The 24,101-nt window shown below is 50.8% G+C and overlaps 1 pseudogene; it reads left to right on the top strand.

Moving 5' to 3' along the window:
- LOC102431791 lies at positions 1-22,975 on the top strand (annotated as a pseudogene).
- Positions 22,976-24,101: the final 1,126 nt, after the last annotated feature.

The following is a 24,101-nucleotide window of genomic DNA, read 5'->3' as shown; positions in this document are numbered from 1 at the left end:
ATGAGGATCCTGTCCGGGCACGATGGCTCAGACCTGCCGACTCTCAGCAGCTTCCAGGGGAGGCAGTTTGACAGTGCCAGCCTCTCCCAACGCCCTAAGAAGTGTGGGTTTTGCTTTAGGAATCAGCACTTTCTGGGACCTAGCACTTAGTGGCTCCCCCCCCCCCCCTACACCCTGGACAGAGCCCCACAAGATCCATTTGGAAGTTTGCTTTAAAGCTTAAGGCTTCTGTTCCCCTGTCTTTCCCCAGACATCCAGAGCTTTTGTTGAGTGAGGCAAACCTGGTCGCTGGTGACCTTTCACCCACTTCGACACCCAGGGAACAGGGCCTCCTGTGCAGCCAGGCCCATTGGCCAACAGAGGGGAGGGGAATTGTCTGGGCTTTCCCAGGCTCAGAGCGGGGACAGGGCCCCCGCTCACCTTCCACCTCCCAGCTCACATTTTCTTTTCTTCATTTTAAAGACAAAACTTCCCATTGAAAAACAAAATGTGACTTGCAGATTTTACAGCTAGCAAACGCTTTCGTACCAGGGAGTGCAGGACTCAGAGAACAGCTCAGGCTTGGGCTCACTGCCCAGGACTCAGCTCTGCAACCAGCAAAGAGCCTGGAGACCCAGCCCCCCGAAAGGGCCTTTTCTGCGTTTCCTGCCTGGTACCTATAGCTGCCTGGCTTTCTAAAATAGATCGGGAAGACAACCACTCCGATGACGCATGGCGGCCTGAGTTGTGCTTGTTTTAAAATGCATGGCATTTAATAATCCTGCCGGAACACGCTCTTCTTGCTGCATTAGGATCCAACTGGAAAATACAAAGATGAATTGCTGTAGGCTGGAAAATCAATTAGGAAAAAGAGCTAAAACATCTGGTGTTACTCTTAGGATATGAAAAATCATTTTGCACATTTTAAAATAAATGTGGTGATTTCATTAAATTGCCTGTGGAACTGTTTCATGGAGGATAGTGGGGAGTTTTATTGATCCTGGGCATCTTAGAGCAAGGGGCATCGGCTTAGGTTCTCATTTAATCTTCATTTTAAACCAATCCGGATTGTATTTCTGAGGTCTTTTTTACATGCGGGGCAGTGTACTTACAATGGTGGTTTTCAGCCTTAGCCATGCATCCGAATTACGCGGAGGGCTTACACACTCCCGGCTCAGTGTGTCTGGGATGGGGCCTGGACGTTTGAATTTCTGACAAGGTCCTATGTGATGCTGATGCTGCCGGTCTGGGGACCGACCACACTTGGAGAAACACTGGCTTAGACTAAGGGAGAGCCTTGTCAATGCTCAGAGGGGGGAGGTCATTTAGTTGATAGTAGCTCAGATTTCGGCTGATGCGCCCTGCGGTCCGGACTTCCTTACTCCAGGGAGCACAGCGCTTTCACAGAGCTTCCCTGCCAGGACCAGGCACGCAGAACCCCCATCTTCTCTCCACATTGTGCAAAGGGGGTCCCATGCCTTCCAGAGGTTTCTTTCTGCCACTCCTGAATGCAGACTGCAACAGCTCTCCGTACTTCAGCCAGCCCTGGCACCTGCTTCCTCAGCTCTGCTGCGAGGAGCGGTACAAAAGCAAATAGCAGGGACAGGGCCTCACTCACCGTCCACCTCCCAGCTCACATTCCCCCCCTTCATTTTAAAGACAAAACTTCCCATTGAAGAACACAGTCCTTGCCCTGGCGGGCCGGGCTTTCCGGGAGTACGTCCACTAAGACCTGGAGTACAGCGCGCTCAAATGAAGGCATGAGGCCCAGGGCACACCAGGAGCAAGGGAAGCTGGGGAAGGCGTCATGGAGGAGGAGACATTTGAACTGAGTCTTAAAGCTCCTAGGAGGGGTGATGTGCAGATGGAAGGTACAGCTTCTTTGTATATTACTTTCGGGGGTGGTGGTGGGGGAGAGACAGGGGGCTGGCCTCTGAGGACTAGAACTCACCTGGGTGAGAACTACCTTCTTCTTTTAACCCTCAGCATACATTTCTCCAATCAAGAAAAACTATGTTACCCAGCCAAGTTAAACACAGCCTCTGCCCTGCCCTCCCTGGCCACACACTGGCCAGGAGAGAAGGTTGGTGATGATGGTTTCATTGTTTTCTCTGTGCCTTCCAGGTGGACACAAGGCCTAGCTTTGTGATAACTGTGTTCCTGGGAAATAGGCAGCTTGGGCTCAGGAAAGCTGTGCCACCACAAAGGGGCCTTGGTCCATCTCTGGCTGGATGAGGAATCTGGGCACTCAGAATATCCCCCAACTCTCAGAGGCCCCCTTTCTAGCCTGAGAGCTCAGAGTCTAGAGGCCCCAGTTCATTCCTTCCTGTTCATTCTCTTAGTCAACAAATATTTACTGTTGTGCAAGGACTCTAAGAAAGGACTCTGTGCCTACCATTATACCAGAACTTGGGACCCAGTGGACCAATAGGGAGGCCTGGTCCCTCCCCTCACAGAGCTTTCAGTCTAGTAGTGGGTCTAAACAAGTAATAAAAATGACGGTGATAATAGCTAATACGGATTGACTGTGCAACAGGCACTATTGTAAGCTCTTTATCATTTTATTTAATCTCTGTTAATTATCTATTATTGCATAACAAATTATTCCCAAAATGAGTGGCTTAGAACAACATCTATTACCTCACGGTTTCTGCGTGCCAGGAATCCAGGCACAGCTTAACTGGGTCTTCTGGCTCAGGGTCTCTCTGAAAACTATAACCAACGTGTTGACTGGGGCTGGATTTATCTCAAGGCTTGGACCTCAATAAGTAGCAGTGGAATGAATTCCTTAATTAAGGAAAAGGCAGAAATTTAGAGAGCGCCAACTTCTAAAAAACCCAAGGAAGTGACACAGGTTGGGAATAGCTTCCGTGGGGAATGAGAAGAAGGTGTCTTACAATTGGGCCCCACAAAGATAGTCCAGCAATCTCGGGTACTGGGAAAGAATAAGCAGGTACATCACCCCGTTTGGACATGATTTATGTGGAATGAGCAATGACAAGTAACCAACTGTTTTTATCGCAGAAGCCGAGTCCAGGGAAGTTGGGAAAGTGCTCCTGTAAGGCCAGACAGGGCGCTGATAACACCAACTGAGAGAAGGCCTTCTCGGACCCCGCCCCTGGGAGGGATCACCACGTGATTGGCCCAAGGAGCTCCCTTCAGAAACGCTGCGGGTGATCCTGGGATGAGCAGGCAGCGGGAGCACGTTTCCAGGGCAGCAGGCCACCTCCGATGCACCACGTGGGTGGCTGGACGTGCTCAGCTGCTGTCACTGGCCGCTGAGCTGGATTTTGGAGGAAGCTGGGCAGTTTTGGATTCTGGGTTGGGAGCTTGGCACAGCGGCCCATTTTTTTCATTGTAGAAATGATGACCTGGAAGTGCAATTCTAAGGGCTGTGGCAGCAGGCCTCGGGCTTTTATGACTCCCTGTGACCTCTGTCCTCTGGCTGTCATTGGAGCCATTTTTCTTCTCCCTTCAATCCTGAAAAGGGAAGAAACCAATGTTACCAGAAGCACACGTCTCGTCGCTTTGTTAATGATTGATTTCGTATGATTCCAGAACTTGTTTGGCCTTCGGGTAAACAGTTGAAACCTTCTGGAGGCACCTACCCGGAATGCAGGAATGCATTTGCTATTAAATGGTAGAAAGGTTATAAATGGGACTCTGACAGAGTAAAATATATTATTTATATGGGTGCTTAAAAATAAGTCGCTTGTAAAGTATACACTCTTCAGTGATGGCCTAATATGGGAAAGTGTGGTATCTGGTCACAAAACCAGGCTAACTCTGTACATGGGAAGATCCATCCATCCATCTGCCTTCCTCTAGGTTGAGCAATCTTGTGGCTAAAAATTATTTCCAAGGAAGTCTCGAGTTGTAGGCCAAATGGAGACCTAGACTTCACGCACAAGATAATAGCAAAGTAAGTTAGCCAGCCTGGGCTCTCTGAAGGGGTGGGTAGCTGTGCCAGCGGAGAATTACACACTGTAGAGTTGGTCACCTGCCAAATCTGAGAGAACAAATAGAGACGAAAGGCAGTGAAGGCATAAACAACTCAAAGGGAACAAGAGTGATAGCTGTGCTGAGAAAGCCATGAGCTTTCCCGCAGGCTGATAGGATCTGACTTCCTCCTATGTCATAGTGACCAACGGGTGAGCTGTCTCGCCTGTTAACCAAGGGAATTCAGAAGTCCCAGCACCATGATGAGCTGGGTGCAGAGGAGGCCCCGGACCAGCATCAGCTTGGACCATGGGCCCATCCTGGGTGGACATAACCCTCTCATCCTCAGTTGGGTGATGGAAGAGATTGCAGCTCATGGAGTTTACTGGGGACCTCAAGAAACAGGGGGAGGAAGGTAGCATCGAGGGTGTGTCTCCCCTCCCCCCCTTATAGCATTTATCCCACTCTATTGTTCATCTCCTGCAACAGCACACCAGGTAGTGTCTTTGGTGGGAAAATCAAGGGTTACAAGCAGGAGCCCCAGCTGTGTCTACAACTATCTGTGCATTCTTGTGCCCATTACTTTTACCCTTCCCTGTCTTAGGTTCTTTATGTGTAGAATGGAACTAGTTTTGAAGATTAAATAAGGTCAAACCAAGTACTTGGCACAAAAATCCAGCTCAAAGTCCTCAATAAATTGGGATTACCTTCCCTCTGGTGGATTCATCTCAGTACCTTTATCACAAAGTAGAAGTGGAGTAAATTTTGTTGAGTAAGTGAGTGTATAATAATAACATCTCTTGTTTATCAAGGACCTTTTCAACTGTAAGCTCCTCAGTGTATCACATCATACTCATTTCTGCAACCTCAGCATCTAATGCAGGGTTTGGCACATAGTAGGGGCTTGGTTACTAGTAAGCTACTGAAGAATAGCTCAGGTTCAGAGGGTCCTTGATAAACGGGAGAGTCTCAGGATAGCATGGGATGACTTGGCACTGAGGGAAGAAGTGCCCACCACTTGAATCCCAGATGTGGTGACAGCAACCAAGCCCCCTGAGGACTGAGGGGAAGGCTGCAGGGGTCTGGGGATCAGCAGGATTTCTTCCTAGGAGCGTGGTGCTCATGAGTCCTCAGCAGGGGCTGGATGGGCTCTATACTAGTCTGCTGACCCAAGGACACATAATGAGGAGCAAGGTAGCCAGGGTGTAGAGCCAGGGTGTAGAGCCCAGCCTCACCTCACCGACATGGCCACAGATGGAAGGAGAGCCAGTTGCTTTTCCAGATGAAGTGAATGCCAGGAAAAAATGCTGCTCACTCCTAAGCGATCAAGAAACATGTGCTAGAAAGATCTATCCTTTAGTCCTGTGTGTGCAAGACCTGGGACTCAGGCTGCTTTTGTAACCCGAGAAAGCAAGTCCCTGCCTATTGTGCAGCTCAGCAAAACAAAGGGAAAACAAAGCAATGAGGAGACTTGATCATCTGACACAGCGCCTCGGAGAGCAAGAGCCCAGTGCGCTATTTCTGCAGGAGTTTACCAAACTCACCGCAAGTGAGCTGGTAATCGCTTTAAGTCTGGCCAAACTGGTTCTCCTGGCACCAAGGTAGGAGCGGGGCTTAATTAGACTGCAGGATCAGACTGGAGGGGGGCCCTTTGTTCAGGTTGGCTCCAATTAAAAAACATTTTTTTTTTTTTTTTACTTTCTCGTTAAATAAGAACAAAAAATTGTAGCATCAGGGGCGGCAGCATAGGGTAGGGGTGCAATATGGAAATTCTCCTTCAAGAGTAAATCCCTCTGTGTTCATCCTCCCCACATTTCAGCTTTTCCAGAAAGCTGAACCTGAACTTCAGTTCCTGGTAATGCTTGGCCTTGACGGGATCCGGGGCTGCATCCTGGGGAGGCCTGACTGCTGACTGGAGACTTGGCTGTTCCCGGTTCGTTTTGGCAGGTTTTCTCCATGTGACTTGGAAAGAGATGTCTAAATCCACTCACTTGTGCTAGATTCCAGGTTCTGAGGAGTCTGGGCCAAACTTGGGGGTGGTCTGTGACCTGATGACCTCCAGGTCCGGGGAGGTGGTGCGCTGGTGGTCAGTGGAGGAAGGCAAGGCCAGCAATAGTCACTTGTCTTACCTTGTCTGGAAGCAGAAAGTCTGATTTTTAGAGCTCGAGCTGAAAACGAGTCTAAGATGGATCCCTGTGTGGGCTTTTGACACATGCTCTTCAAACCACACCAACTTTGCCAGGCTCCTCTTTGGTGACAAAACCAAGAGTTAAAATGCCATTTGAGTTCAAGGAGGCAGGCTTGCACTGGACCTGAACTTGCTTCCTGGAGGGCAGCGGACTGACCACTGGTGGTCCAGGCATTGGCGAGGCTCAACTGGTGAGGGCCACCAGGAATGGGTTCAGGCCCTGAGGAAAAACTTTCTGGGCTCCTTCTCAAGGACAGACAGGCCAAGGACTTACATGTGGGATTTGATCCTCCACCCATCTGGACCCCTGAGCCCTGGTAATTGGTATGGTTCCCCCTATCATCAGCAGCCCTGTGACCTGCCTGTGTGTGTGTGTGTGGCTGGGGGCTAGCGCTAGTGAGCAGGGCAAGGAGGCAATGCTAATGGGTTGGGAGCTGGAGGGTGGGCTCAGGATTCAGGGCCAGGGGCATTTGAGAGCCCTTCCTCTGGGTAAGCAGAGTCTTCCTCTTTTGGGGAGACCCTCTGCATCTTCTTATACACAGTTGTATGCCTTCAGGAGAGAAAGCCCATCTGGGTCTAGCTCATCTTCTGGAGCATCCGCTGCCCTGAGTGCAGAGCCAGTGGGAGGAGGAAGCGTGAAGGCATACCCTCTCCCACCAGCTGCCTAAAATGAAGGTCTTGTGCCCATGCTGTGTCTCTCGCCTCACCTGGCTTCACCAGCTTCGCACAGAGAAGCTGACTGGAGAGCATCAGGACCCAAAGGCTGCCCAGTCCATTCTACACATGTGGGCTGCACACCTACTGTTCGCCAGGTCTGTGTGAGCAGGTGCTGGGGCAGATAGCAGAGCACCCGGCTAAACTCCCATCCCTGGGTGCTCTCTGTGGACATGCTTCCTTCAACATCTGGGTATTTCAGTAAACAGGGTAAGGGCAGGGGAGTCATAACTGGAATCCTCCATTATTTTTGTCTTTTGGAAATAAACATGTGCTTAAAGAGTAATAGTTTTTCAATTTGGTGTGGGTAGTGGACTTGGGGGCCTAGGGTGAATATCGCCTCCTATGAAAGCCTTTCCTTCACCTCTCAGGACAGGATGGGGTAACCCTCCGAGGTGCTCTCCAGCCCCTTGCCTTCCCTTTACCCCAGCACCTGCCCATCATATTCCAAAAGCCGCCCACCAGCCCGTGAGCCCCTGAGGTTGAGGACTGTGCCCAGCACACTGGCTGGGACATGGAAGGTGTGCATCGAGCGTCTGTTGAGTGAATGAGTTGAGTGATTGAGTCTGTGTGGGCTCCAAGGGCAGAACCAACAGGATACATTCAAGAGGCAGATTTTGGCTTGAAAGAAGGAAGAATACGATAGCAATCAGAACGGTCCCCAAAGATATGAGTCAAGGTCATGAGCTCACTGTCATTGAACATATGCATGGCACAGCTGGTTAACCGCAGTAGAAAATACTGCAGAGAGAATTTAAGTATCAGATGGTGGCGCTCTCAAGAGGCAAGACCAACTGAAGGTGTTCCCCTGCCGGGAAGGGAAGGGAGGGGGCCTGCAGTTAGCTAGGAGGCGCTCCTGGGAGAGGTCCCTGCGAAGGGACAAGCCTGGGTTTTGTTTCCACTAGATCTTCAAAGCAGTTAGATCTCAAACGTCATCCGCCTTTCCTGACTTCCTCTAACTCCCTCTTCTGCTCAAAACACATTGTTCCTTCTTTTATTGCCAGTCCCATACCTTTTTATTGTAGCTGTTAATTAATTATATGGCTCCCATCTAAAACGTGATCTCCTGGAGTACGGGACCCTGTCTTATAATTCTTCTCTCTCTCTTTTTTTGTTATTTGCTTTTTGTTGTTGTAGTTTTTTGTTTTGTTTGTTTTGTTCTTGGAAGGCAGCTATGCTCACCACTATACCACCAATGCCTTTGTTTGTTTTGTTCTTGGACCTGTCTTATAATTATTTGTCTCCCAGGCACCTAGGGCTGGGTGGGCCTGGCACCGTTGAATGACAAACTCAGTGAGGACCTACCATGTAAGAGAAAGAGTTCATGGGCTTGCTCTGGAGGCAAAAGTAACACATGTGAAAAAAATCCAAGGAATCATCTAATATTGAACTGCATGACTTTCTGGGACAAAGGTTGATTCATGAGGGAGCTACCTCGGAGTCTGATGGCCTGCAAGGTTTGGGGGAAGGCCTGAAGCAAGATGCTTCTTCCGCTGCTAGAATGGAAGCTCTAGGAGGGCTCGGCAGGAGGTAGGTGATTTATTCCTGAGAAGGTTTTGTTACACACAGAGAGGAAGGGAGTTCAGTCCTTCTTGGCCATCGCCTTCCTCCTGGTCGCCAGGATGTAGCTCAGCTCCTCTCTCTTCTTGAGGAGGATGTGTGTCCCACCCTTTCATTGATGAACTTGAAGGCCTGCTTGTCTTTGAAGACCTTGAGCAACTCCATGGCATGCCACCCACAGGGGTCAAAGCCACCCACCCCTCCCATTACGTCCTGCATGAACTTGGTGTGCTTGGTGAGGCGCCATGGCCACGGGGTATCCCAGAGCCATGGCTGCTGCTCTCTAGTAGCTGCCGTGGCCCCGGCAAGTTATGTAGCCAGACCTGCCCACACAGTGGACACTGTGAGTCTCCAGCATGGGCCAGTGGAAGCAAGGAAGAACCTTCTGCTCCAGACACCCACCTGGCAAACGGACTTGCCCTGTGGGCTCTGGGCAGCCATGCAGGTGGTGTCTCCTTTTTCTTGCCTGGCCTGGATCTGCAGCTGCTTCTGTGTGGCGTGGCTCCATCCGTCTGAAGTGACCTCAGGGAGTGGCGGAGCGGCCATAGCCGGTGACCTCACACCTCTTGCTGCTGCCAGCACGCTGTCACTGGCCTGGGGATGGCTCCCTCCCTAGGAGTCTGACACTTTTATGGCACATGTCGTCAACAGTGGCCTCACCAGTGTGCTTCTCACAGGAACTTCCCACCCTACCCTTTCAAGGAATTTGGGGCATTTCGCTGGCGTGGTTGGAGGACATTAAGTGCCACCCCCACAGTACTCTTTGCTGATGTCAATCCCTTCCAGCTCTTCAGGGCTGAGTCTAAGGAATGTTCTAGCAAAGAATGAGTTTATGAACCACTGGAGCACCTTCTCAGGGTGGGCGTGATTCTTCTCTCCCTTTGGTTCAAGGACTCTGATCTTGGTGGGCTGGGGCCCTCCCGAAGCACCCAAAGCCCTCTTCATTTCTCTCGGGGAGACCAGCAGTCGTCATGCCTCTAGGGTACCGGGGGGCAGGGCCTCACAGGGAGACCGCTCTTCCATCCCAAGGATCTGTGCCCGCGGTGTGTCTGGCAGGGTGGACTGGCCACTGGAGGGTCTCACTCAGCCCCGAGGAAAGCCACCTTCCTCTGCTCCTGGGACACAGGACAGGTCAGGTAGCTGGGCTTTGGAGAGGGGACCCTGAAAGTCAGATCCACGACGCCCAGCTCCGGCTGCTCTGGATGGAGCCTGGGATGGCCAGCAGGGCTCCTGGTCTCCTGGGTAGGCTGCTTTGTGAGTCTCCAGGTCTGTTCAGTGTCCCTGGCGCCGTTCTCCCCGGAACGCTCCTGGCGGAGGTCAGGGCTCACTTGCAGGACAGGTGCGCATCAGACTTCGGAGGAGCCAAGAGTAGTTCCTAACCTTTGCCACTGCTTCCGGGGAAATGAAAAAATGGGAATTCAAGTTAATGAATAGAAAACAAAGATGGTGAAGGTAGATTTTTTTTTTTTTACAGTTTAAAAGGCTATGTCCAATAGGAGTGTGAGGACCTGTGCTGGCGGGGGGGGGGGGGGGGGGGCGGGGACGGGGCAAACTGGGAGAAGTCAATGGGGGAAAAGGGGGACATATGTAATACTTTTAACAATAAAGATTTAAAAATAAATAAATAAAAACACTTTACCATACACACAAAGAATTACGACTTTTTCTTCTGTGAGACACTATTGTTTTAAATTTTACACACTATCAGCGTGTGAGGGAGACCAGACGTCATTCGATCCAATGCCCTCATTCTAAAGATGGAAAACCGAGGTCTGTGAAGGCTGGGGCTGCCCAAGGTCACATAGCTCATGAGGAGCTGAAGAGCTCAGGTCACCTCCCCTCACCCCAGGCCTCTGTTCTCCGTCAACAAAAAGTTCCCAAGATATTTTAGCTGTTCACTAAACATTCACAGATATGTTTTCAGTACAAGGGCAGTGTAACCTCAGGAAGTTCTATGAGCATCTGTTCTTTCATCGTTCATTCGTCATCAACTCTTTATTGAGCAGCTGCTTTGTGCCAGGTCCTGTGCTCAGTCCTAGGAATACCAAGTAGAACCATGTACGGTCCATGGCCTTAAAGGCACTTGTACTAGGAGTGCGTGTGTGTGTGTGTGTGTGTGTGTGTGTGTGTGTGAGCCCAACTAGACGCCCCCCTGGTACAATCCTGAACACTTGTCTGAGTTTCAACACCTCCAGTTAGGAAACCTGCTTTGAGAGCTCTTGTGCAGTGACTTTGGAATCAGAGCGGTTAGCAATCCCAGTGTCCCGTTAGGTGGAGGTGTCTTTCTCTTCTTTATTTCATGCCAGAGCTGGAGGCAGATTCAAGGGACCGGAGTACGCTGTCTCAGTGGCTGGTAGAGGTGTCTATGCAAATGACCAGACATGACTGATGTGAAATCTCTCTCTCTCTCACACACACAGCATGCAGAGGCAGTCCTAAGAGCACAGAATGTCAATTCTGGTTCGTATGTTCCTTCTTTGTCAGATGAGAAAAGTCAGACTCAGATCAGTTGAACTACTTGCTTAATTAGTTAATAACCTAATCCAGAGAGCTAGTAGATTCCTTAAAGGACGTAAACTTTCGGTTTATTCAGGAACTAAACAATGGGAAGCAGCTTCCCTTAGAAATGACTTCCTCTGAAATGTCACTGCGCCTCAAATGACATCGTGGGGAGGCATCAAGGCGGCTGTGGTCTCCTGCGGCTCCTTCATAGAATCCCAGGAAGTCACGGCTGTTACGGAGGATTCCCAGTGACTGGAAGTCAAAATCAGATGGCCCCCGATGCCAGTTGCTCCCCCTGACAAAGGCCTGAGACACCCCAGCTGGAGCCGGAGCAGGTGTTGGGCAAGTCTCCAGCCCAAGGGGTCCCCAGGAGCTTGCTGGGTGGTGGGAAGGATCCAGGGTGTGTTCAAAGCCGGGGCCCCACCAAGAGATGTTTTGGGTTAAGCATGGGATTACGGTTCTCCCTTCAAAGGCCATGATAAAAGCTGCTCGGGATGCCCTGAGGGCAGGAGGCTTTGATGCTGCGGGAGGACAGGCCCCTCCCTCTCTCTATAAGTAACTCAGCCCATCCAGGGACTCAGCACCAGGGCTCCTTGAGCCGGAGAGGCCTCCAAGCAGACTGAGCCCAACTTCCCATTGATGGGTTCTTTCCAGAATATTCTGACCCTGCTTGCACTCCTCCAGGGAAAGACAGGATGTGGGTGCCTTAAGAAAGAGCGCCGTTTCCAGCGTTGGACAGGGCCTTCTCGTCGGGAACGGCTGCCTTCCTGGAACGTCCATTCGGGGGTCTCAGCCCTGCAGTCTGGGGCTCAGCCTGCTCTCTGCTGCCCTGTGAGGTGTCAGTCTGACGTCGGCTTTGCTCCAGGCCAACAAGCCACAGGGAAGCGCTTGGCCCTCCCTCCCTGGGTGGCTGGGAAGTCCTTGGCCTCCTCTGCACAGGGAGCTCCTGAAAGGGTGAGGTCCCGACTGCTGGGAAACCCAAAGCCCAAAACGCCAGTTGCAGTCTGAGCAAAGCAGAGCTAACCGGGCCGTTTCTCCCTGGCTCAGGGACGGCTCAGCAACCTGGAGCGTGGAAGCCACTGTGTTTGGATTTCCCACCAACTGCCTTGTTTAGCCACCCCAGGGCTGGGCTCTGCTCTGTTCCCCTCTGATTCCTCCCATCTCAACACGAGTTCTAGCTGGAGGCAGACAATTTTCAAGGTGTTTCAGAAATAGTCGAAGTATGAGCCATGGTGCCTTCTGCTTCCCTTGTATTTGGGAGCTCCAGCTGGGGATCAGGGCTCCAGGCTTATTCAGCAGTTTTCTGGGAATGTACCCATTTAGGGCTGCTGGTCGGGTGAGCAGTGGGAGGAAGCGGAGATCTGTGGGCTGGGAGAGGGCCCCCAGCTCCATCTCATCGCAGGCTCCACCATTAACCGCTCGCTACTCAGCTTGAGTCTGGATAAGAGGCAGAGGTAGGGCTGTGTTGCATTGCAGCTGGGGGAGCTCCCAGGGTAGAGTATGACCCTGACACCCCTCCCCCCCAGGTGACCCCAGAGGACTGGGCAGTGTTTGCCTGGAGTGTTCCTTAAGGAGCTCACCCAGACACATGGCCCTTCCCTTTCACCTACTCAGCAGCATTTATATTCAGGAGAGCAATCCTGAGGCAAATGATTCTTTCATTGCCTGCCTGACTGGATGAGCAAAACCCCTAGGGGTTATTTGGACAAGAGGATAAACGATCTCAGGAATGTGACCCCTCCTCCTAAATACAGGGGAAAATATTAAGAGCTTCTGGAGGTCTTTGGGGATTAAGGGGTGGGCACTGGGGGTGGGTGGATGACTCTGTAACGGGTCCTGTTTCTTATGCACCAATAGGGCACCCCCTTAAAACAGGAAGAACAAAGGGCGCTCACCTGCTCTGCAGCCACCTGGGGAGGCTGGGCAGGCTGTGTGCGCTAAGGAAAATGCTGTTTACACTTCCCTTCAACACACAGTAATGATTGGGAATTAATGTTTGTGCTTGGGGGATGTGTGTGTGTGTTGAGCTGATCACTATGCATTTGATGACCTGAAAGAATGAGGAAGCTTTTTGCCCCATACACGGGTGGGGAGACCTAGACAAGACCCAATGTAGTGTTCCGGGGCCCAAGCCCAACGTCAATTGTCCCGCTGATCAGGAGCCCACCTTGAATCATCCTGCCAGGCCAGCGGTGGCCTGGACTGGAGCTACACTGAATAATTCAGACTGGGGAGCGAGTGCCAAGGATTCCGGTGTCTCCCACATTACCTCCTTGGCGAGGAAACTGGAAGGGGCAGGTCATCCTGGGGTCTGACTGCAGTGTCTGCTCAAGGGGATGGCTGGGGATTGCCCTCAAGCAGGGAGGCGATTGCCCTCAAGCAGGGACGGAGACTCGCTCCCGGAGACTTGTTCTCAGGGAAAGTCATAGGTCTGAGCATGAGCTCAGTTCAGCCTGGGGTCTGTGTGAAGAGGAAACGCCCATGAACTTGGCCTCTGCCTCAGACAGGGTGGGGACCCTTCCCCAATCCGGAGACCCTTTTTAGTGGCAACTGCCCTGTCTCGATCCCAGCCCCCCAGCCCCAGGCTGCAGTCCCCATGCCTATTTCCCGAGGAGCAGAGACGCGGCGGCTACTGTGCTCATGGGCCCTGCCAGCGATCCGGGTGTCTGCACACCGCGAGCAGGACGGTCCGGGTCCGAGCAGAGCAAGTTCATGTGCAGCCTGGAGAGTCGGTTTCCAGGGCTCCGTGATGGCTTTGTTTCCCAAGAACGGAAGCTGGTACAGCCTAGACCAGTGATGGCGAACCTCTGACACGTGTGTCAGAGGTGACACGCGAACTCATTTTTTTGGTTGCTTTTTCTTTGTTAAATGGCATTTAAATATATAAAATAAATATCAAAAATCTAAGTCTTTGTTTTACTATGGCTGCAAATATCAAAACATTTCTATATGTGACACGGCACCAGAGTTAAGTTAGGGTTTTTCAAAATGCTGACACGCCGAGCTCAAAAGGTTCGCCATCACTGGCCTAGACCCTCCACACATTTTTGCTGAATGGATGGATCAAATAATACATAATGAGCCAACTTCTCCACCTCAGTAAGCAGACACCACAGCCTTTCCTTGGTGACTTCTCAAATTGCAGGGTCCTGAAATAACCACCATTAGCAAACGTTGCGGAAGAACATTAATTATATCGCCATAGAGCACCCTAGTTATAACGTGGCCTTTTCGTTTTTGCTTAGGATCTGTTTTATTTGCTGCTAAACAGAAATATGACCTAGGAAACATTTGTCTTGTTGATTTTATAGTTCTTCTCAGAGCTCTTTGTGTTCACACGTGACTCTGGCATCTGATCTTTGCGACGGCCTTGGGCGATAGGAAGGCTGGCTCAGCTTTGTCCTTGCGGCTTCCCTCCTGAGCACGTTGAGGCTGACTGCGTTCCCAGATCCACGTAGCTGAGAAGGAGCTGACCTGAGGTCCAGGCCTGAGGCCTGTGTACTGCCCTACGCTGAGGTGGCCGGGCCATCGGAGTGTGTAATTTTCCTTTTGTTCCACCAAATGAGAGGGGGCACTCAATCTGGTCCTTATGGAAATGCTGTTATAAGCCAGATGCAGGCCCCGAACGACTCTGCAATTACCAGGGAGAGGGTGTAATTTGGGGAACGCAGCCTGGGTGGGCTTTATGCTGGAAAGCTCACTGTGATGAACTCTGCTATTATCAGACAAGATTCTGTGTGGGAACCAGAAGCGCTGGTTCTGACCCTGCCCTGGCTCAGAGTCAGGCTGCCGTCTGCGCCCCTGGGTCACTCCTGGATTCTGTGTCTAAGGCCGCTCTCCCTGAGCTCCGTGTGAAGGCTGCCAAGGGAAACCCAGGCATGCTGGCCCCGTGGTGACCCCAGGCCCTGGGTCCTGGTGATGGCCACTCTCCCCTGGGGATCCAGGCTGAACCTGACACGGTGCTTCCACAGCCCGCAGTTGGTTGCTGCTGGAGAATGTTCCTCTCCTGTGCCCGCCCTCAAGCACTGGGCCGCGACTCCACACAGGAATCCCACTTGCAGCCTTGGTGGGTGGCTAGCTCGCCTCTGATTTTCACCAAAATGCACTGACCTTTTCTGTCCCAGTTTTTGAATCTGTAAAATGGGTGTTTGAACTGCTGCTGTGTGATACTTCCAGGGGGTGCCATGGAGCTCCTGCTCTATGTGCCACTTTATCTGACTTATTCTTCAAAGCCACCCCCTGGGTAGACACTCCTACCCCCATTGCATGGATGGAGAAGTTTATACACGGCGAGATGCAGTCACCTGCAGGAAAGGAAAAGAGGCCCGCTCTGATGTCGGGAAGCCGCCCCTCCATTCACAGCTCACCCAGCTTTTCTCCTATTGGATCTCGGCAACCTCAGGAGATGCCAGGCAACCTCAGGGGATGCCAACCTCACACAGGGGCACCTGAGACCAAGCAAGGCCACTTCATCATTTTGTCTTAGTACGCAAAAATAACGTCATATGCCACCCACAAAATACACGCCCTACTCCCGGCCACAATGCGTGACTACAGCCGCCTTACCAGGTACAGCTTCATCTGGTCATAGCCCTCCTTGCAGAAGATTTATTGAGACGCCTGGTCATAGACTCGCCCCACTTTCTAACAACATCCGGTCAAACAAACTCCCGATTCCTTACAGCCCCCTCAAGCCACCCCACCAAACCCAAACTCCATCATTGGTCCTTTGTAACACCCTCTCACCGAGACCCCCTAGGTGTGAGGGCTCCCTCGCTGCAATGAGCAATAAGCAGGCGTGAGCTTGGTGGCCTGGCTGGAGGGCGTGGACCCTTGACCAGGGTCGCACAGTTGATGAAGGATGAACAGTGGGTTCAAACTGAGGAGTCAGGCTTTTCTGATTCCGGAGCCTGTGTATTGTCACGTGGACCTCCTGTCTAGGAGAGCCGTGAGAACCAGTCATATCTGCACAGTCAAGTCCTCAAGGGAAGGACCATCAGAGCGCATGGTGGCCTGGACCGGGGCATTTTACTCGGAACTTCCCAAGTGCTCAGAAAGCATCACTGCCAGCTAGTGGCGTTCCACTTGCTGGTTGTTTGAAAGGGAAACAGTGAACGCAGACACCCCTAATCTATGTGGTCACACCCCTTGGACAGGCCAGCAGCATGGGGACGCCCACAGCCTGCAGAGTGACTGCCCACCCCCCACCCCCGACACACCCCATGGCCCAGCCTCTTGGTGCCTGGCACATGGAGGCTGCCATGTGCTCTGTTGGCAAGGACAGCTGAAAACCTTTCCCCAGTATTGTCCTTTGTTCCTGATGCTGTCCCTACAGCAGGGTCCTTGATCCCAGCAGGACATTGGCCCGAGATTTAAGGAAACGGCTAGCTGTTCTCAAGACCTCCCTGAAGCCCAGTGGTCCATGCACCTGATGGCTCTTGGCCTAGACTTTGGCATAGCTCCCACCTGGGAGCATCTGGTACCAATAGCAGGGAACCAACCTTGCCTCCGCAGCTGCTAAGATAATGACAATTACTGTGGTTGCTCATTACTGGCACCATTCATAGTGATTGTACTGTGTCAGGACTTTCCCTACTTTTCTGATCCTCATAAAAGCCCTATCGGGTGGCTGTTATTATTCCCTGTTTACAGATGGATAAACGGAGACTTGGGAAGTTTGATTCGAATCTGAGCTGACAGATTGCAAGTGGCAGAGCCAAGACTTGGGTCCAGATCTGTCTCCTAGACTCTCTATTCCCCCCACCTCCCCTTCCTGGGCTCTGACTGTCTGGCTGTCCTACACACACCCGAGTGCCTGCACAAATCATGCAACATGGCAGTGGGCACAGTGCAGTGCCCGCCTAGACCCCCATGGGGACAGAGGACTTTTCTCCTAGTGGCTGGGACTGCTGCTGGCTGATGGCCTCTCTGGGAACTGCCCTTTGCTGAAGCCTTGCCCAAGGGGACAGCCCACATGCCACCTAGAAAACTTTTAGCTCGCTCTCCTTCGTCACAGTCTGCTTCTTGGGGACCCACCTGTGACCAGGATATCTTGCAAGATTAGCCGGGGGTTTGTAGATTTACCCACTGGCTTTTGCAATGTCTGGTGGACGGTGGTGTCCCCAGCAGGAAGGACAAGCATTCCCGTGTCCTTGGCATCCGTCAGCGTGGGCTCTAGGCTCTTACCTGTTTAAAAGAAGTTCTCTGCCACACAGGATTGCTCAATATATGTTTAGCAGGGAAGCCCACAATTAACCCTTTCTTTAAATAAATAAATAAATAAATTCTCGCCCGGCGCAGTGGCTCAGTCGTCCCATGCACCAGGAGGTCAATTCCCCGGTCAGGGCATATGCCCAGGTTTCAGGCTCGATCCCCGGTAGGGGGCGTGCAGGAGGCAGCCGATCCATGTTTCTCCCTTATCGATATTTCTCTCTCTCCCTCCCTCTCCCTTTCTCTTTCTGAAATCAATAAAAACACATTTAAAAGAAAGAGATTAACTGCAAAAAAATATTAAACAATAATTTCCAAATTAGAGGGCCTGACAGTCCAAGATTATTTTTAAGGTAAATGAAGAATATTCGCCTTTATAGTTTAACCCCTAAAGCACAATAAGTCATTCATAATGCCTTGACTAGAGTAAACAGCATGGTAGTGGAGATATTATTACCTGATTCTACAAATTGGCCATTTCTTTAGTTCTATATGCCAGCCTCTGTGGTGGGGGTTAGGGAGACAGAGGTGAATCAAATCGTTTCTGCATTTTGAGGAGCTTCCTATCTTGTAGGGGAGGTTGATATCAAACCGATCACAATAAAAAGTACAATGATAGCTTTGAGGTCCAGACTTTGGTTTAAAATTTTGGGAAAAAATAACTAGGCATTAATTTCCATACCAGTTCAATGAAAATTATGAATAGGCCAATACAAACTGTTAGAAAGAGGAGTATGATTTAGGAGTTTGCTCATCTTTCCCACTAGGTCCAAGCAGGCCTTGGCTGTAACCGCATGGGGCTGGGGACACCCAGAAACTTTATGGGAAAGCTTCTGGAGCATGATTTGTGTGTGAGAGTGATTGATGACTTTGGCCCCTTCAGGCTGCCTGCCAACGTCTTAAGAGTTATTGCCTTAAATATTAGTTGGTTGTATTTCTTTCCTACTTAAAAATCTGTAATTCTCCCCTTCTACCCCCATTGCCTCCTGGATAAAGTTCACCCCCTCTTCTCCTACTATTCCCTATAAAACTTTCCTTTGTGGTCCAACTGGTCTACTCACTGAACCCCAAAGTCAGGGGACCTTCTAATCTTCCGGGTCTCCTTGCCTTTGCTCATGCTAGTCCCTCTCCTGGAATGCCTTTTCCGCTTCTCTTGACTGGTCTAACTAGTGCACATCCTTCAGGCCAGCCAAAATGTTTTTCTGAAAACTCCAACCTGCAGTGACCTCTGGCCTCTGACAGGTCTTGTATTATCTGTTTGCAGGACAACAAAGCCCCATGACCATGGTGACCCTTCATCATGGTCTTGACCCTCCATTTTATTTTATTTTACTTTTTAAAATAGGTTTTTATCAATTTTGAGAGAGAGAGAGAGAGAGAGAGAGAGAGAGAGAGAGAGAGCTGGAAACATTAATGTGAGAGAAACATTGATTGGCTGCCTCCTGCACGCCCCCTATTGGGGACTGAGCCTGTAATCCCGGGCATATGCTCTGACTCTGGGAATTAAACCACAACCTCCTGGTTCATAGGTCAATGCTCAACCACTGAGCCACAGGAGTTAGGCTTGACCTGCCATTTTAATGTGTTCTGTCACTCAGCTTTCTGGGAAAACCTGTGTCCCTAGGAAGACCTTGAACTAACCTGGGAGGGTTGGGCTGGGTGTCCCGAGAAGTGGCCTGTGTCCTTTTTTTTTCTTTCTTTTTTTTTGTTGGGGGGGAGCCTCATTGCTTTCCTCCGTGATGTGATGCATTGGGCCAACCTGGAAATGAGAGGGAGCTGTTCCCTTCATCTCTTTACGGAATTTCGTCACATTTGGCGCCTCGAATATTGAACAGAATCAAGCCTGCTACTTGGGGGAAAGAGGCAGCATTTTTCACTGTTGAGAATACATTGCTCTAAGTTCCTTTTCTTTTTAAGGAAAGCAGTCCATCAAGGGGGAGGAAAGAGCCTCTGTGTGACTCTGCTTGTTTTTCTGGGAACAGTGAGCAGAAGCTGGCCTCGGTCCCAAAGAAGGAAAGAAAATGCTTTTCAAAATGCGAACGGCCTTGCAAACTCGAGATCCGTGTGTGGTATGTGTCCTGATGTGTGTGTGTATCAATGTCTGGTCATACTGTTCTGGAACTTTCCATAAGTGGAAAACAGACCTGGAATGGTGCAACTAGAACTCTGCAAGGAGCCCAGGCCAGCCCTTCATGGTCCAGGGCAGGAAGTGGGCCTGCACGGAACAGGACTTCTGAGGGACACAGTGATCAGCGGGACCCTGGCTCATCTTTATTTTTTATTTTTTAAAAATTTTTTATTGATTTCAGAGAGGAAGGGAGAGGAAGAGAGAGATAGAAACATCAATGATGAGAGAGAATCATTGATTGGCTGCCTCCTGCACGCCCCCTACTGGGGATTGAGCCTGCAACCCAGGCATGTGCCCTTGACTGGAATCGAACCCGGGACCCTTCAGTCTGCAGGCATACGCTCTATCCACTGAGCCAAACCAGCTAGGGCAGCTGGCTCATCTTTAAAAGGCAGACATGGAACCCACCAGAGTACAGCCTGGCTCCCAAGACCAAGGCTGTGCCCAAGGGGCAAATTAAACTGCTCCTTGGCTGTTGCAGCATCAGCAAAAGCAGAAACCACAGCGCTCCCTCCCAGTGCAGCCAGGAGGCCCGGGCCCCAGCCACTGCTGAAAGGCTCCTGTCTGCCTGAGCACCTAGCCCAGACCGCGAACATGTCCATTCTCTTCCGAGGCTGCTTTGGTCTCTCCTGCTAGGGCCCTGGCCTTCCTGAGACGGCAAAGAGGAAACCGGAGTGCCCATCAGTTCGCAGGGTGTCTGTCGGCACTTTCTCTGGAGAACCTTTAACCTTGGGGGGAGGAGACTTGGACTCACGCGGGAGTCAGGCTCAGCGAGCGGAGAGGGACGCTTGGGCCTGGCTCTTGACGGCACCCCCAGCCCCAGCTGGCCAGGAAACTTGGCCTTCATGCAGGAGAGAGACCTGATGGGGTTCCCAAGGGCTGGCCCCAGGCAGAGGAACCCACTGATTCTGCTTCTGCCTCCTCCCCCCACCCCTGGATAAGAATGCAATCAGACTCTTGTCTGGGGGTTGTTAGCTAGCAACCCTCCAGCTGCCTGGGCTGGTGGAGACAGGGAACTTCCTCAGACAACCTGCTTTGGAGGAAACAGCCATTTCTGGGCCAGACGTGCACTTTAGCTCCCACTCTGTAATTAAGTGTGAAACAGCAATGAGCAGCTGGGCCCGTGGCTGCCCGGGCACTCGGCTCTCTGCCCGTGTACTGCCCGGCCTGTGTCTGGCCACGTAGCGGCTCAGCTGACCTCACGCCCTGCCCCTCCCCGCCCCTCCCCTTCCCTCCCCTCCCGAGGGGTTGCGGGCTTTACTCCTAGAGATGCTGGGTTGAGGCAGAGAAATAACGGAGTCTCCTGTGGGCACAGAGCATCAGACCCCCCCTCAAGGCCCTCGCTTGGGAGCCCGCTTTCACGCCCTGCTAATGGGCCCAGGCCTCGGACCCTGTGCAGCTGAACTTCTGGCTGGTTGGTCCTTCCATGATAAAGGGCCAGAGACCAGGGCTTCCTAACTACGGCAGGGTAGGCCCCCTGCCTGAGGCATCAGAGTATTGCCTTGGTCTCCAACGTGGGCTCATGGAAGGAGGCAGTCTGGACAGGGCAATCAATGAGGCGCCTGGGGGAGTCCCACGGCCTATCGCGGGGGCCACAGAGAAGTGTCTATACAGGGTCTCCCCGCTGGAAAGCCCTATGATCTGTGAGCCCCCTCTTTTAAGGGGCTCAGTGGGACTTATTTCCAACTTGTCTCTGTGTCCTGAGCGCTTTCTGCGGCTCTAAGAGTCTGAGCAGCCGGTTTAAAGCTGCCCCTGAACAGCTGGCTGGGGGGTGGGGAGGGGTGAGGAGAGGGAGAGGAGGGGTGTGGGGGGAGGTGAGTGAACAGGAGGAGGCTGACTTTTGAGAAGGATCCGGCCCGAACTTGGGGCTGTGGACACCCGGGCCCCCCAGTTCTGTGCTTTTGAGGTCTCGGTTTGGAGGCCATGTTTTCTGGCACCCCTTAGGAAAGGAAGGACACTTAAGAATTCAGGCGTTTGGGCGAGGGGCTGTAGCCCTCAGATGGCAGCCTCTCAGCCTGCAGCCCCGCCCGGCCTTCCCACCGGCACCCACTCCCAGGCCTGTGGGGTGGGGGCAGGGAGCACGCACGCCCAGAGGGAAGTGTGCAGCCCAGCAGCAGTGCCTGCCTGTGTGAGGGAGGACCAGTTAGAGCTGATAGATTTGAGAGCTCCCCCCACCCCCCACCCCAGCTTCTCAGAAAGTGTTGACAGATTGGCTGCATTTGAAAGTTTTCGGTGCAGTTTTGTATCAGGCAGATGAGGGAGGCCTGTCCCCACGGCCCCTCCCTCTTGGTGTTGTGCAGCTAGGGAGACTGAGGCCTGAACGGCCAAGGGTCCTGCTTGGGTCATGCATCGGGGTAGGAGCTCCTTGGCCCTGAGGTTCTTGGGCAGGAGGCAGGGCTCGCTGCTGCTGAGACCTGGTTGTTTGCTGTGCGGGACCCTCGACCCTGCTCACAGGCCACCTCTCGGGTGGGGTGTCTGGCTGGTCCAACCCTCTGCACTTACAGGACAGGCCCGGGGGCTGCTGTCCAGCATCTCGGTTTGCTCAAGGCCTCAGCCTGGCATCTGGGTCTGGGCAGGGCATGGCATGGATTCTGGAGTGAGGATTGTGGGTCCCGCATGACCCCGGGGCTCAGGCAGCTACAGAATACTTTCACTGACATGTGAAAGGGATGGAGCGCTGGGCTCTGTCCCAACAGGTCTCATGGCCCGGGGTGCACCTTATCCCCCTTGCTGACTCTCCCTCTCTCCCAGACAACAGTTTGAGCAAACCAAGCGAGCCCTAGCCCTTTTGACTACTTTGTCTGAGGACAAACTTGTAGGCCAAGGGGAAACCCAATTACTGTGCCCTTTTGTCTTTTTTGAATTCCTCCCTAATCTATCTATTAAAAAACAACCTCGAGAGTGGGAGCGTCAGCGACGACCCCTCGGCCTTGCACGGGAGGGGGCGACGCTGAGATGGGGGCGCGGCGGTGGTGGATCGCACTCTCTTTGTGGGCAACCTAGAAACTAAAGTGACCTGAGGAGCTCCTTTTCGAGCTTTTCCACCAGGCGGGGCCAGTAATAAAAGTGAAAATTCCAAAAGACAAGGATGGTAAACCCAAGCAGTTTGCATTTGTGAATTTCAAACATGAAGTGCCTGTTCCTTATGCAACGAATCTACTTAATGGAATAAAACTTTTTGGAAGGCCCATCAACATTCAGTTTAGATCAGGAAGTAGCCATGCCTCACAGGATGTTAGTTTGTCATGTTCCCAGCATCATGTTGGAAATTCAAGCCCTACCTCCACATCTCCTAACAGACACGAAAGGACTATGGATAACATGACTCCATCACCACAGATAATTCAGAGATCTTTCTCTTCTCCAGAAAATTTTCAGAAACAAGCAGTGATGAACAACGTTTCGAGACAGATGTCATATGGCGGGAAATTTGGTTCTCCACATCTTGATCAATCAGGATTTCCCCCATCAGTTCAGTCACATAATCATAGTTATAACCAGTCTTCAAGCTCCCAGTGGCGTCAAAATACACCATCATCACTGCGTAAAGCCAGGCAGAGTTCTCATCCCTACCTAGCAGACAGACACTATAGCCGTGAGCAGCATTACAGAGGACACAGAGATGATTACTTCTATGAAGACAGGAATCACGATGGCTGGAGCCATGACCACGATAACAGGAGAGACAGCAGTAGAGCTGGAAAGTGGCATTCATCTCGAAACTAACAAGTGTTCAAAGGACATTGTTTTTATAGGGCCATCCTAAGCCCTTTGGACTAAGTTGTTTTGTTAAAACTGTACAGAGCAGTTTTATAAGATGCCACATTTCTTTATAAAACTTTTAAAACATGTAGCTACAGTCTAATACAGAAATGAGAAGACTTGTGATTACTGTTTTTACATTAATAACCTTTCACCTCAGGGTTTCATGAAGAGGAAAGCGTTCAATGCGCAGAAGAAAGTTCCGCAATTTCTAATCGTTTTAGAAGTTGAGGAAGGCACGTGTTATATGTATTGGTTGTATCATAAAGCAAATATTTTAATGATCTATTCTCTATTGTATTGCAAGAACCTGCTTATTAGTGAATCACATTTTGTGTATATAATAGAAAACATTCAAGTTGGTAGTCTAAAATACAGTAGTATTTTGTTAACAAATGAGAAAATGTAATTTCAATGATTCGTTTTACTAACATTTGAGAAAGATTATTGATAAAGTTTGAGAATAATCATATTGTTTAATTTCATAGAGAATGTAGGTGTATAAGGTCTGTGACATGCTCTTCGAGTCTTGCCCTAATTGGATATCAAGTGTAAATCTACACTTCCTATTTCATTCTAAAATATTAGAATTTTCTCACTAAATCATGTTTGACTGAACAACTGAAGTCACTCAGGAAGTTAAATATCTGTAAATGTTTTTTCTTTTTAATTAAAAATCCAGTGTTAGTGTAAATTCTCCTTTTTAGGAAGAACAAAAATGCAAATGCAGAGTCAGATAAAATGATTTATGAAAGGATGCTTGTTTGGGAAAAGGTTCACAAAGCCTTTAAGTGCTGCCTATTACTCAGGGTATGTGTGCAAGGACACGTTGTATTATGGGGATTGTACATGTTGTCTTTCTGTTTGAACATTTGAAAGAGTTAAGTCTTACACACTCTGATTTTAAAATGTTTAAATCCTGTTCAAACTTTTATTTATCAAGATGTTTCCCTTTAATCGTAGAACTTTATACAAATTCACTCCTTGATATATTTGAATCCTTTTTAATAACTATAGCATTTTTATACTGTTACTTTTTAATATATAGAAAACATAAAAAAAAAAAAAAAACCTCGAGCGGGCTCCTCACTAAATGGGCTTTAAGCAGAGGCATTAGCC

Source organism: Myotis lucifugus, unplaced genomic scaffold (assembly GCF_000147115.1).
Source record: "Myotis lucifugus unplaced genomic scaffold, Myoluc2.0 scaffold_94, whole genome shotgun sequence".
In the NCBI taxonomy this organism is placed as follows: domain Eukaryota; kingdom Metazoa; phylum Chordata; class Mammalia; order Chiroptera; family Vespertilionidae; genus Myotis; species Myotis lucifugus.
Note: the sequence above shows the minus strand (reverse complement) of the source record. Positions and strands in the feature narration are given on the sequence as shown.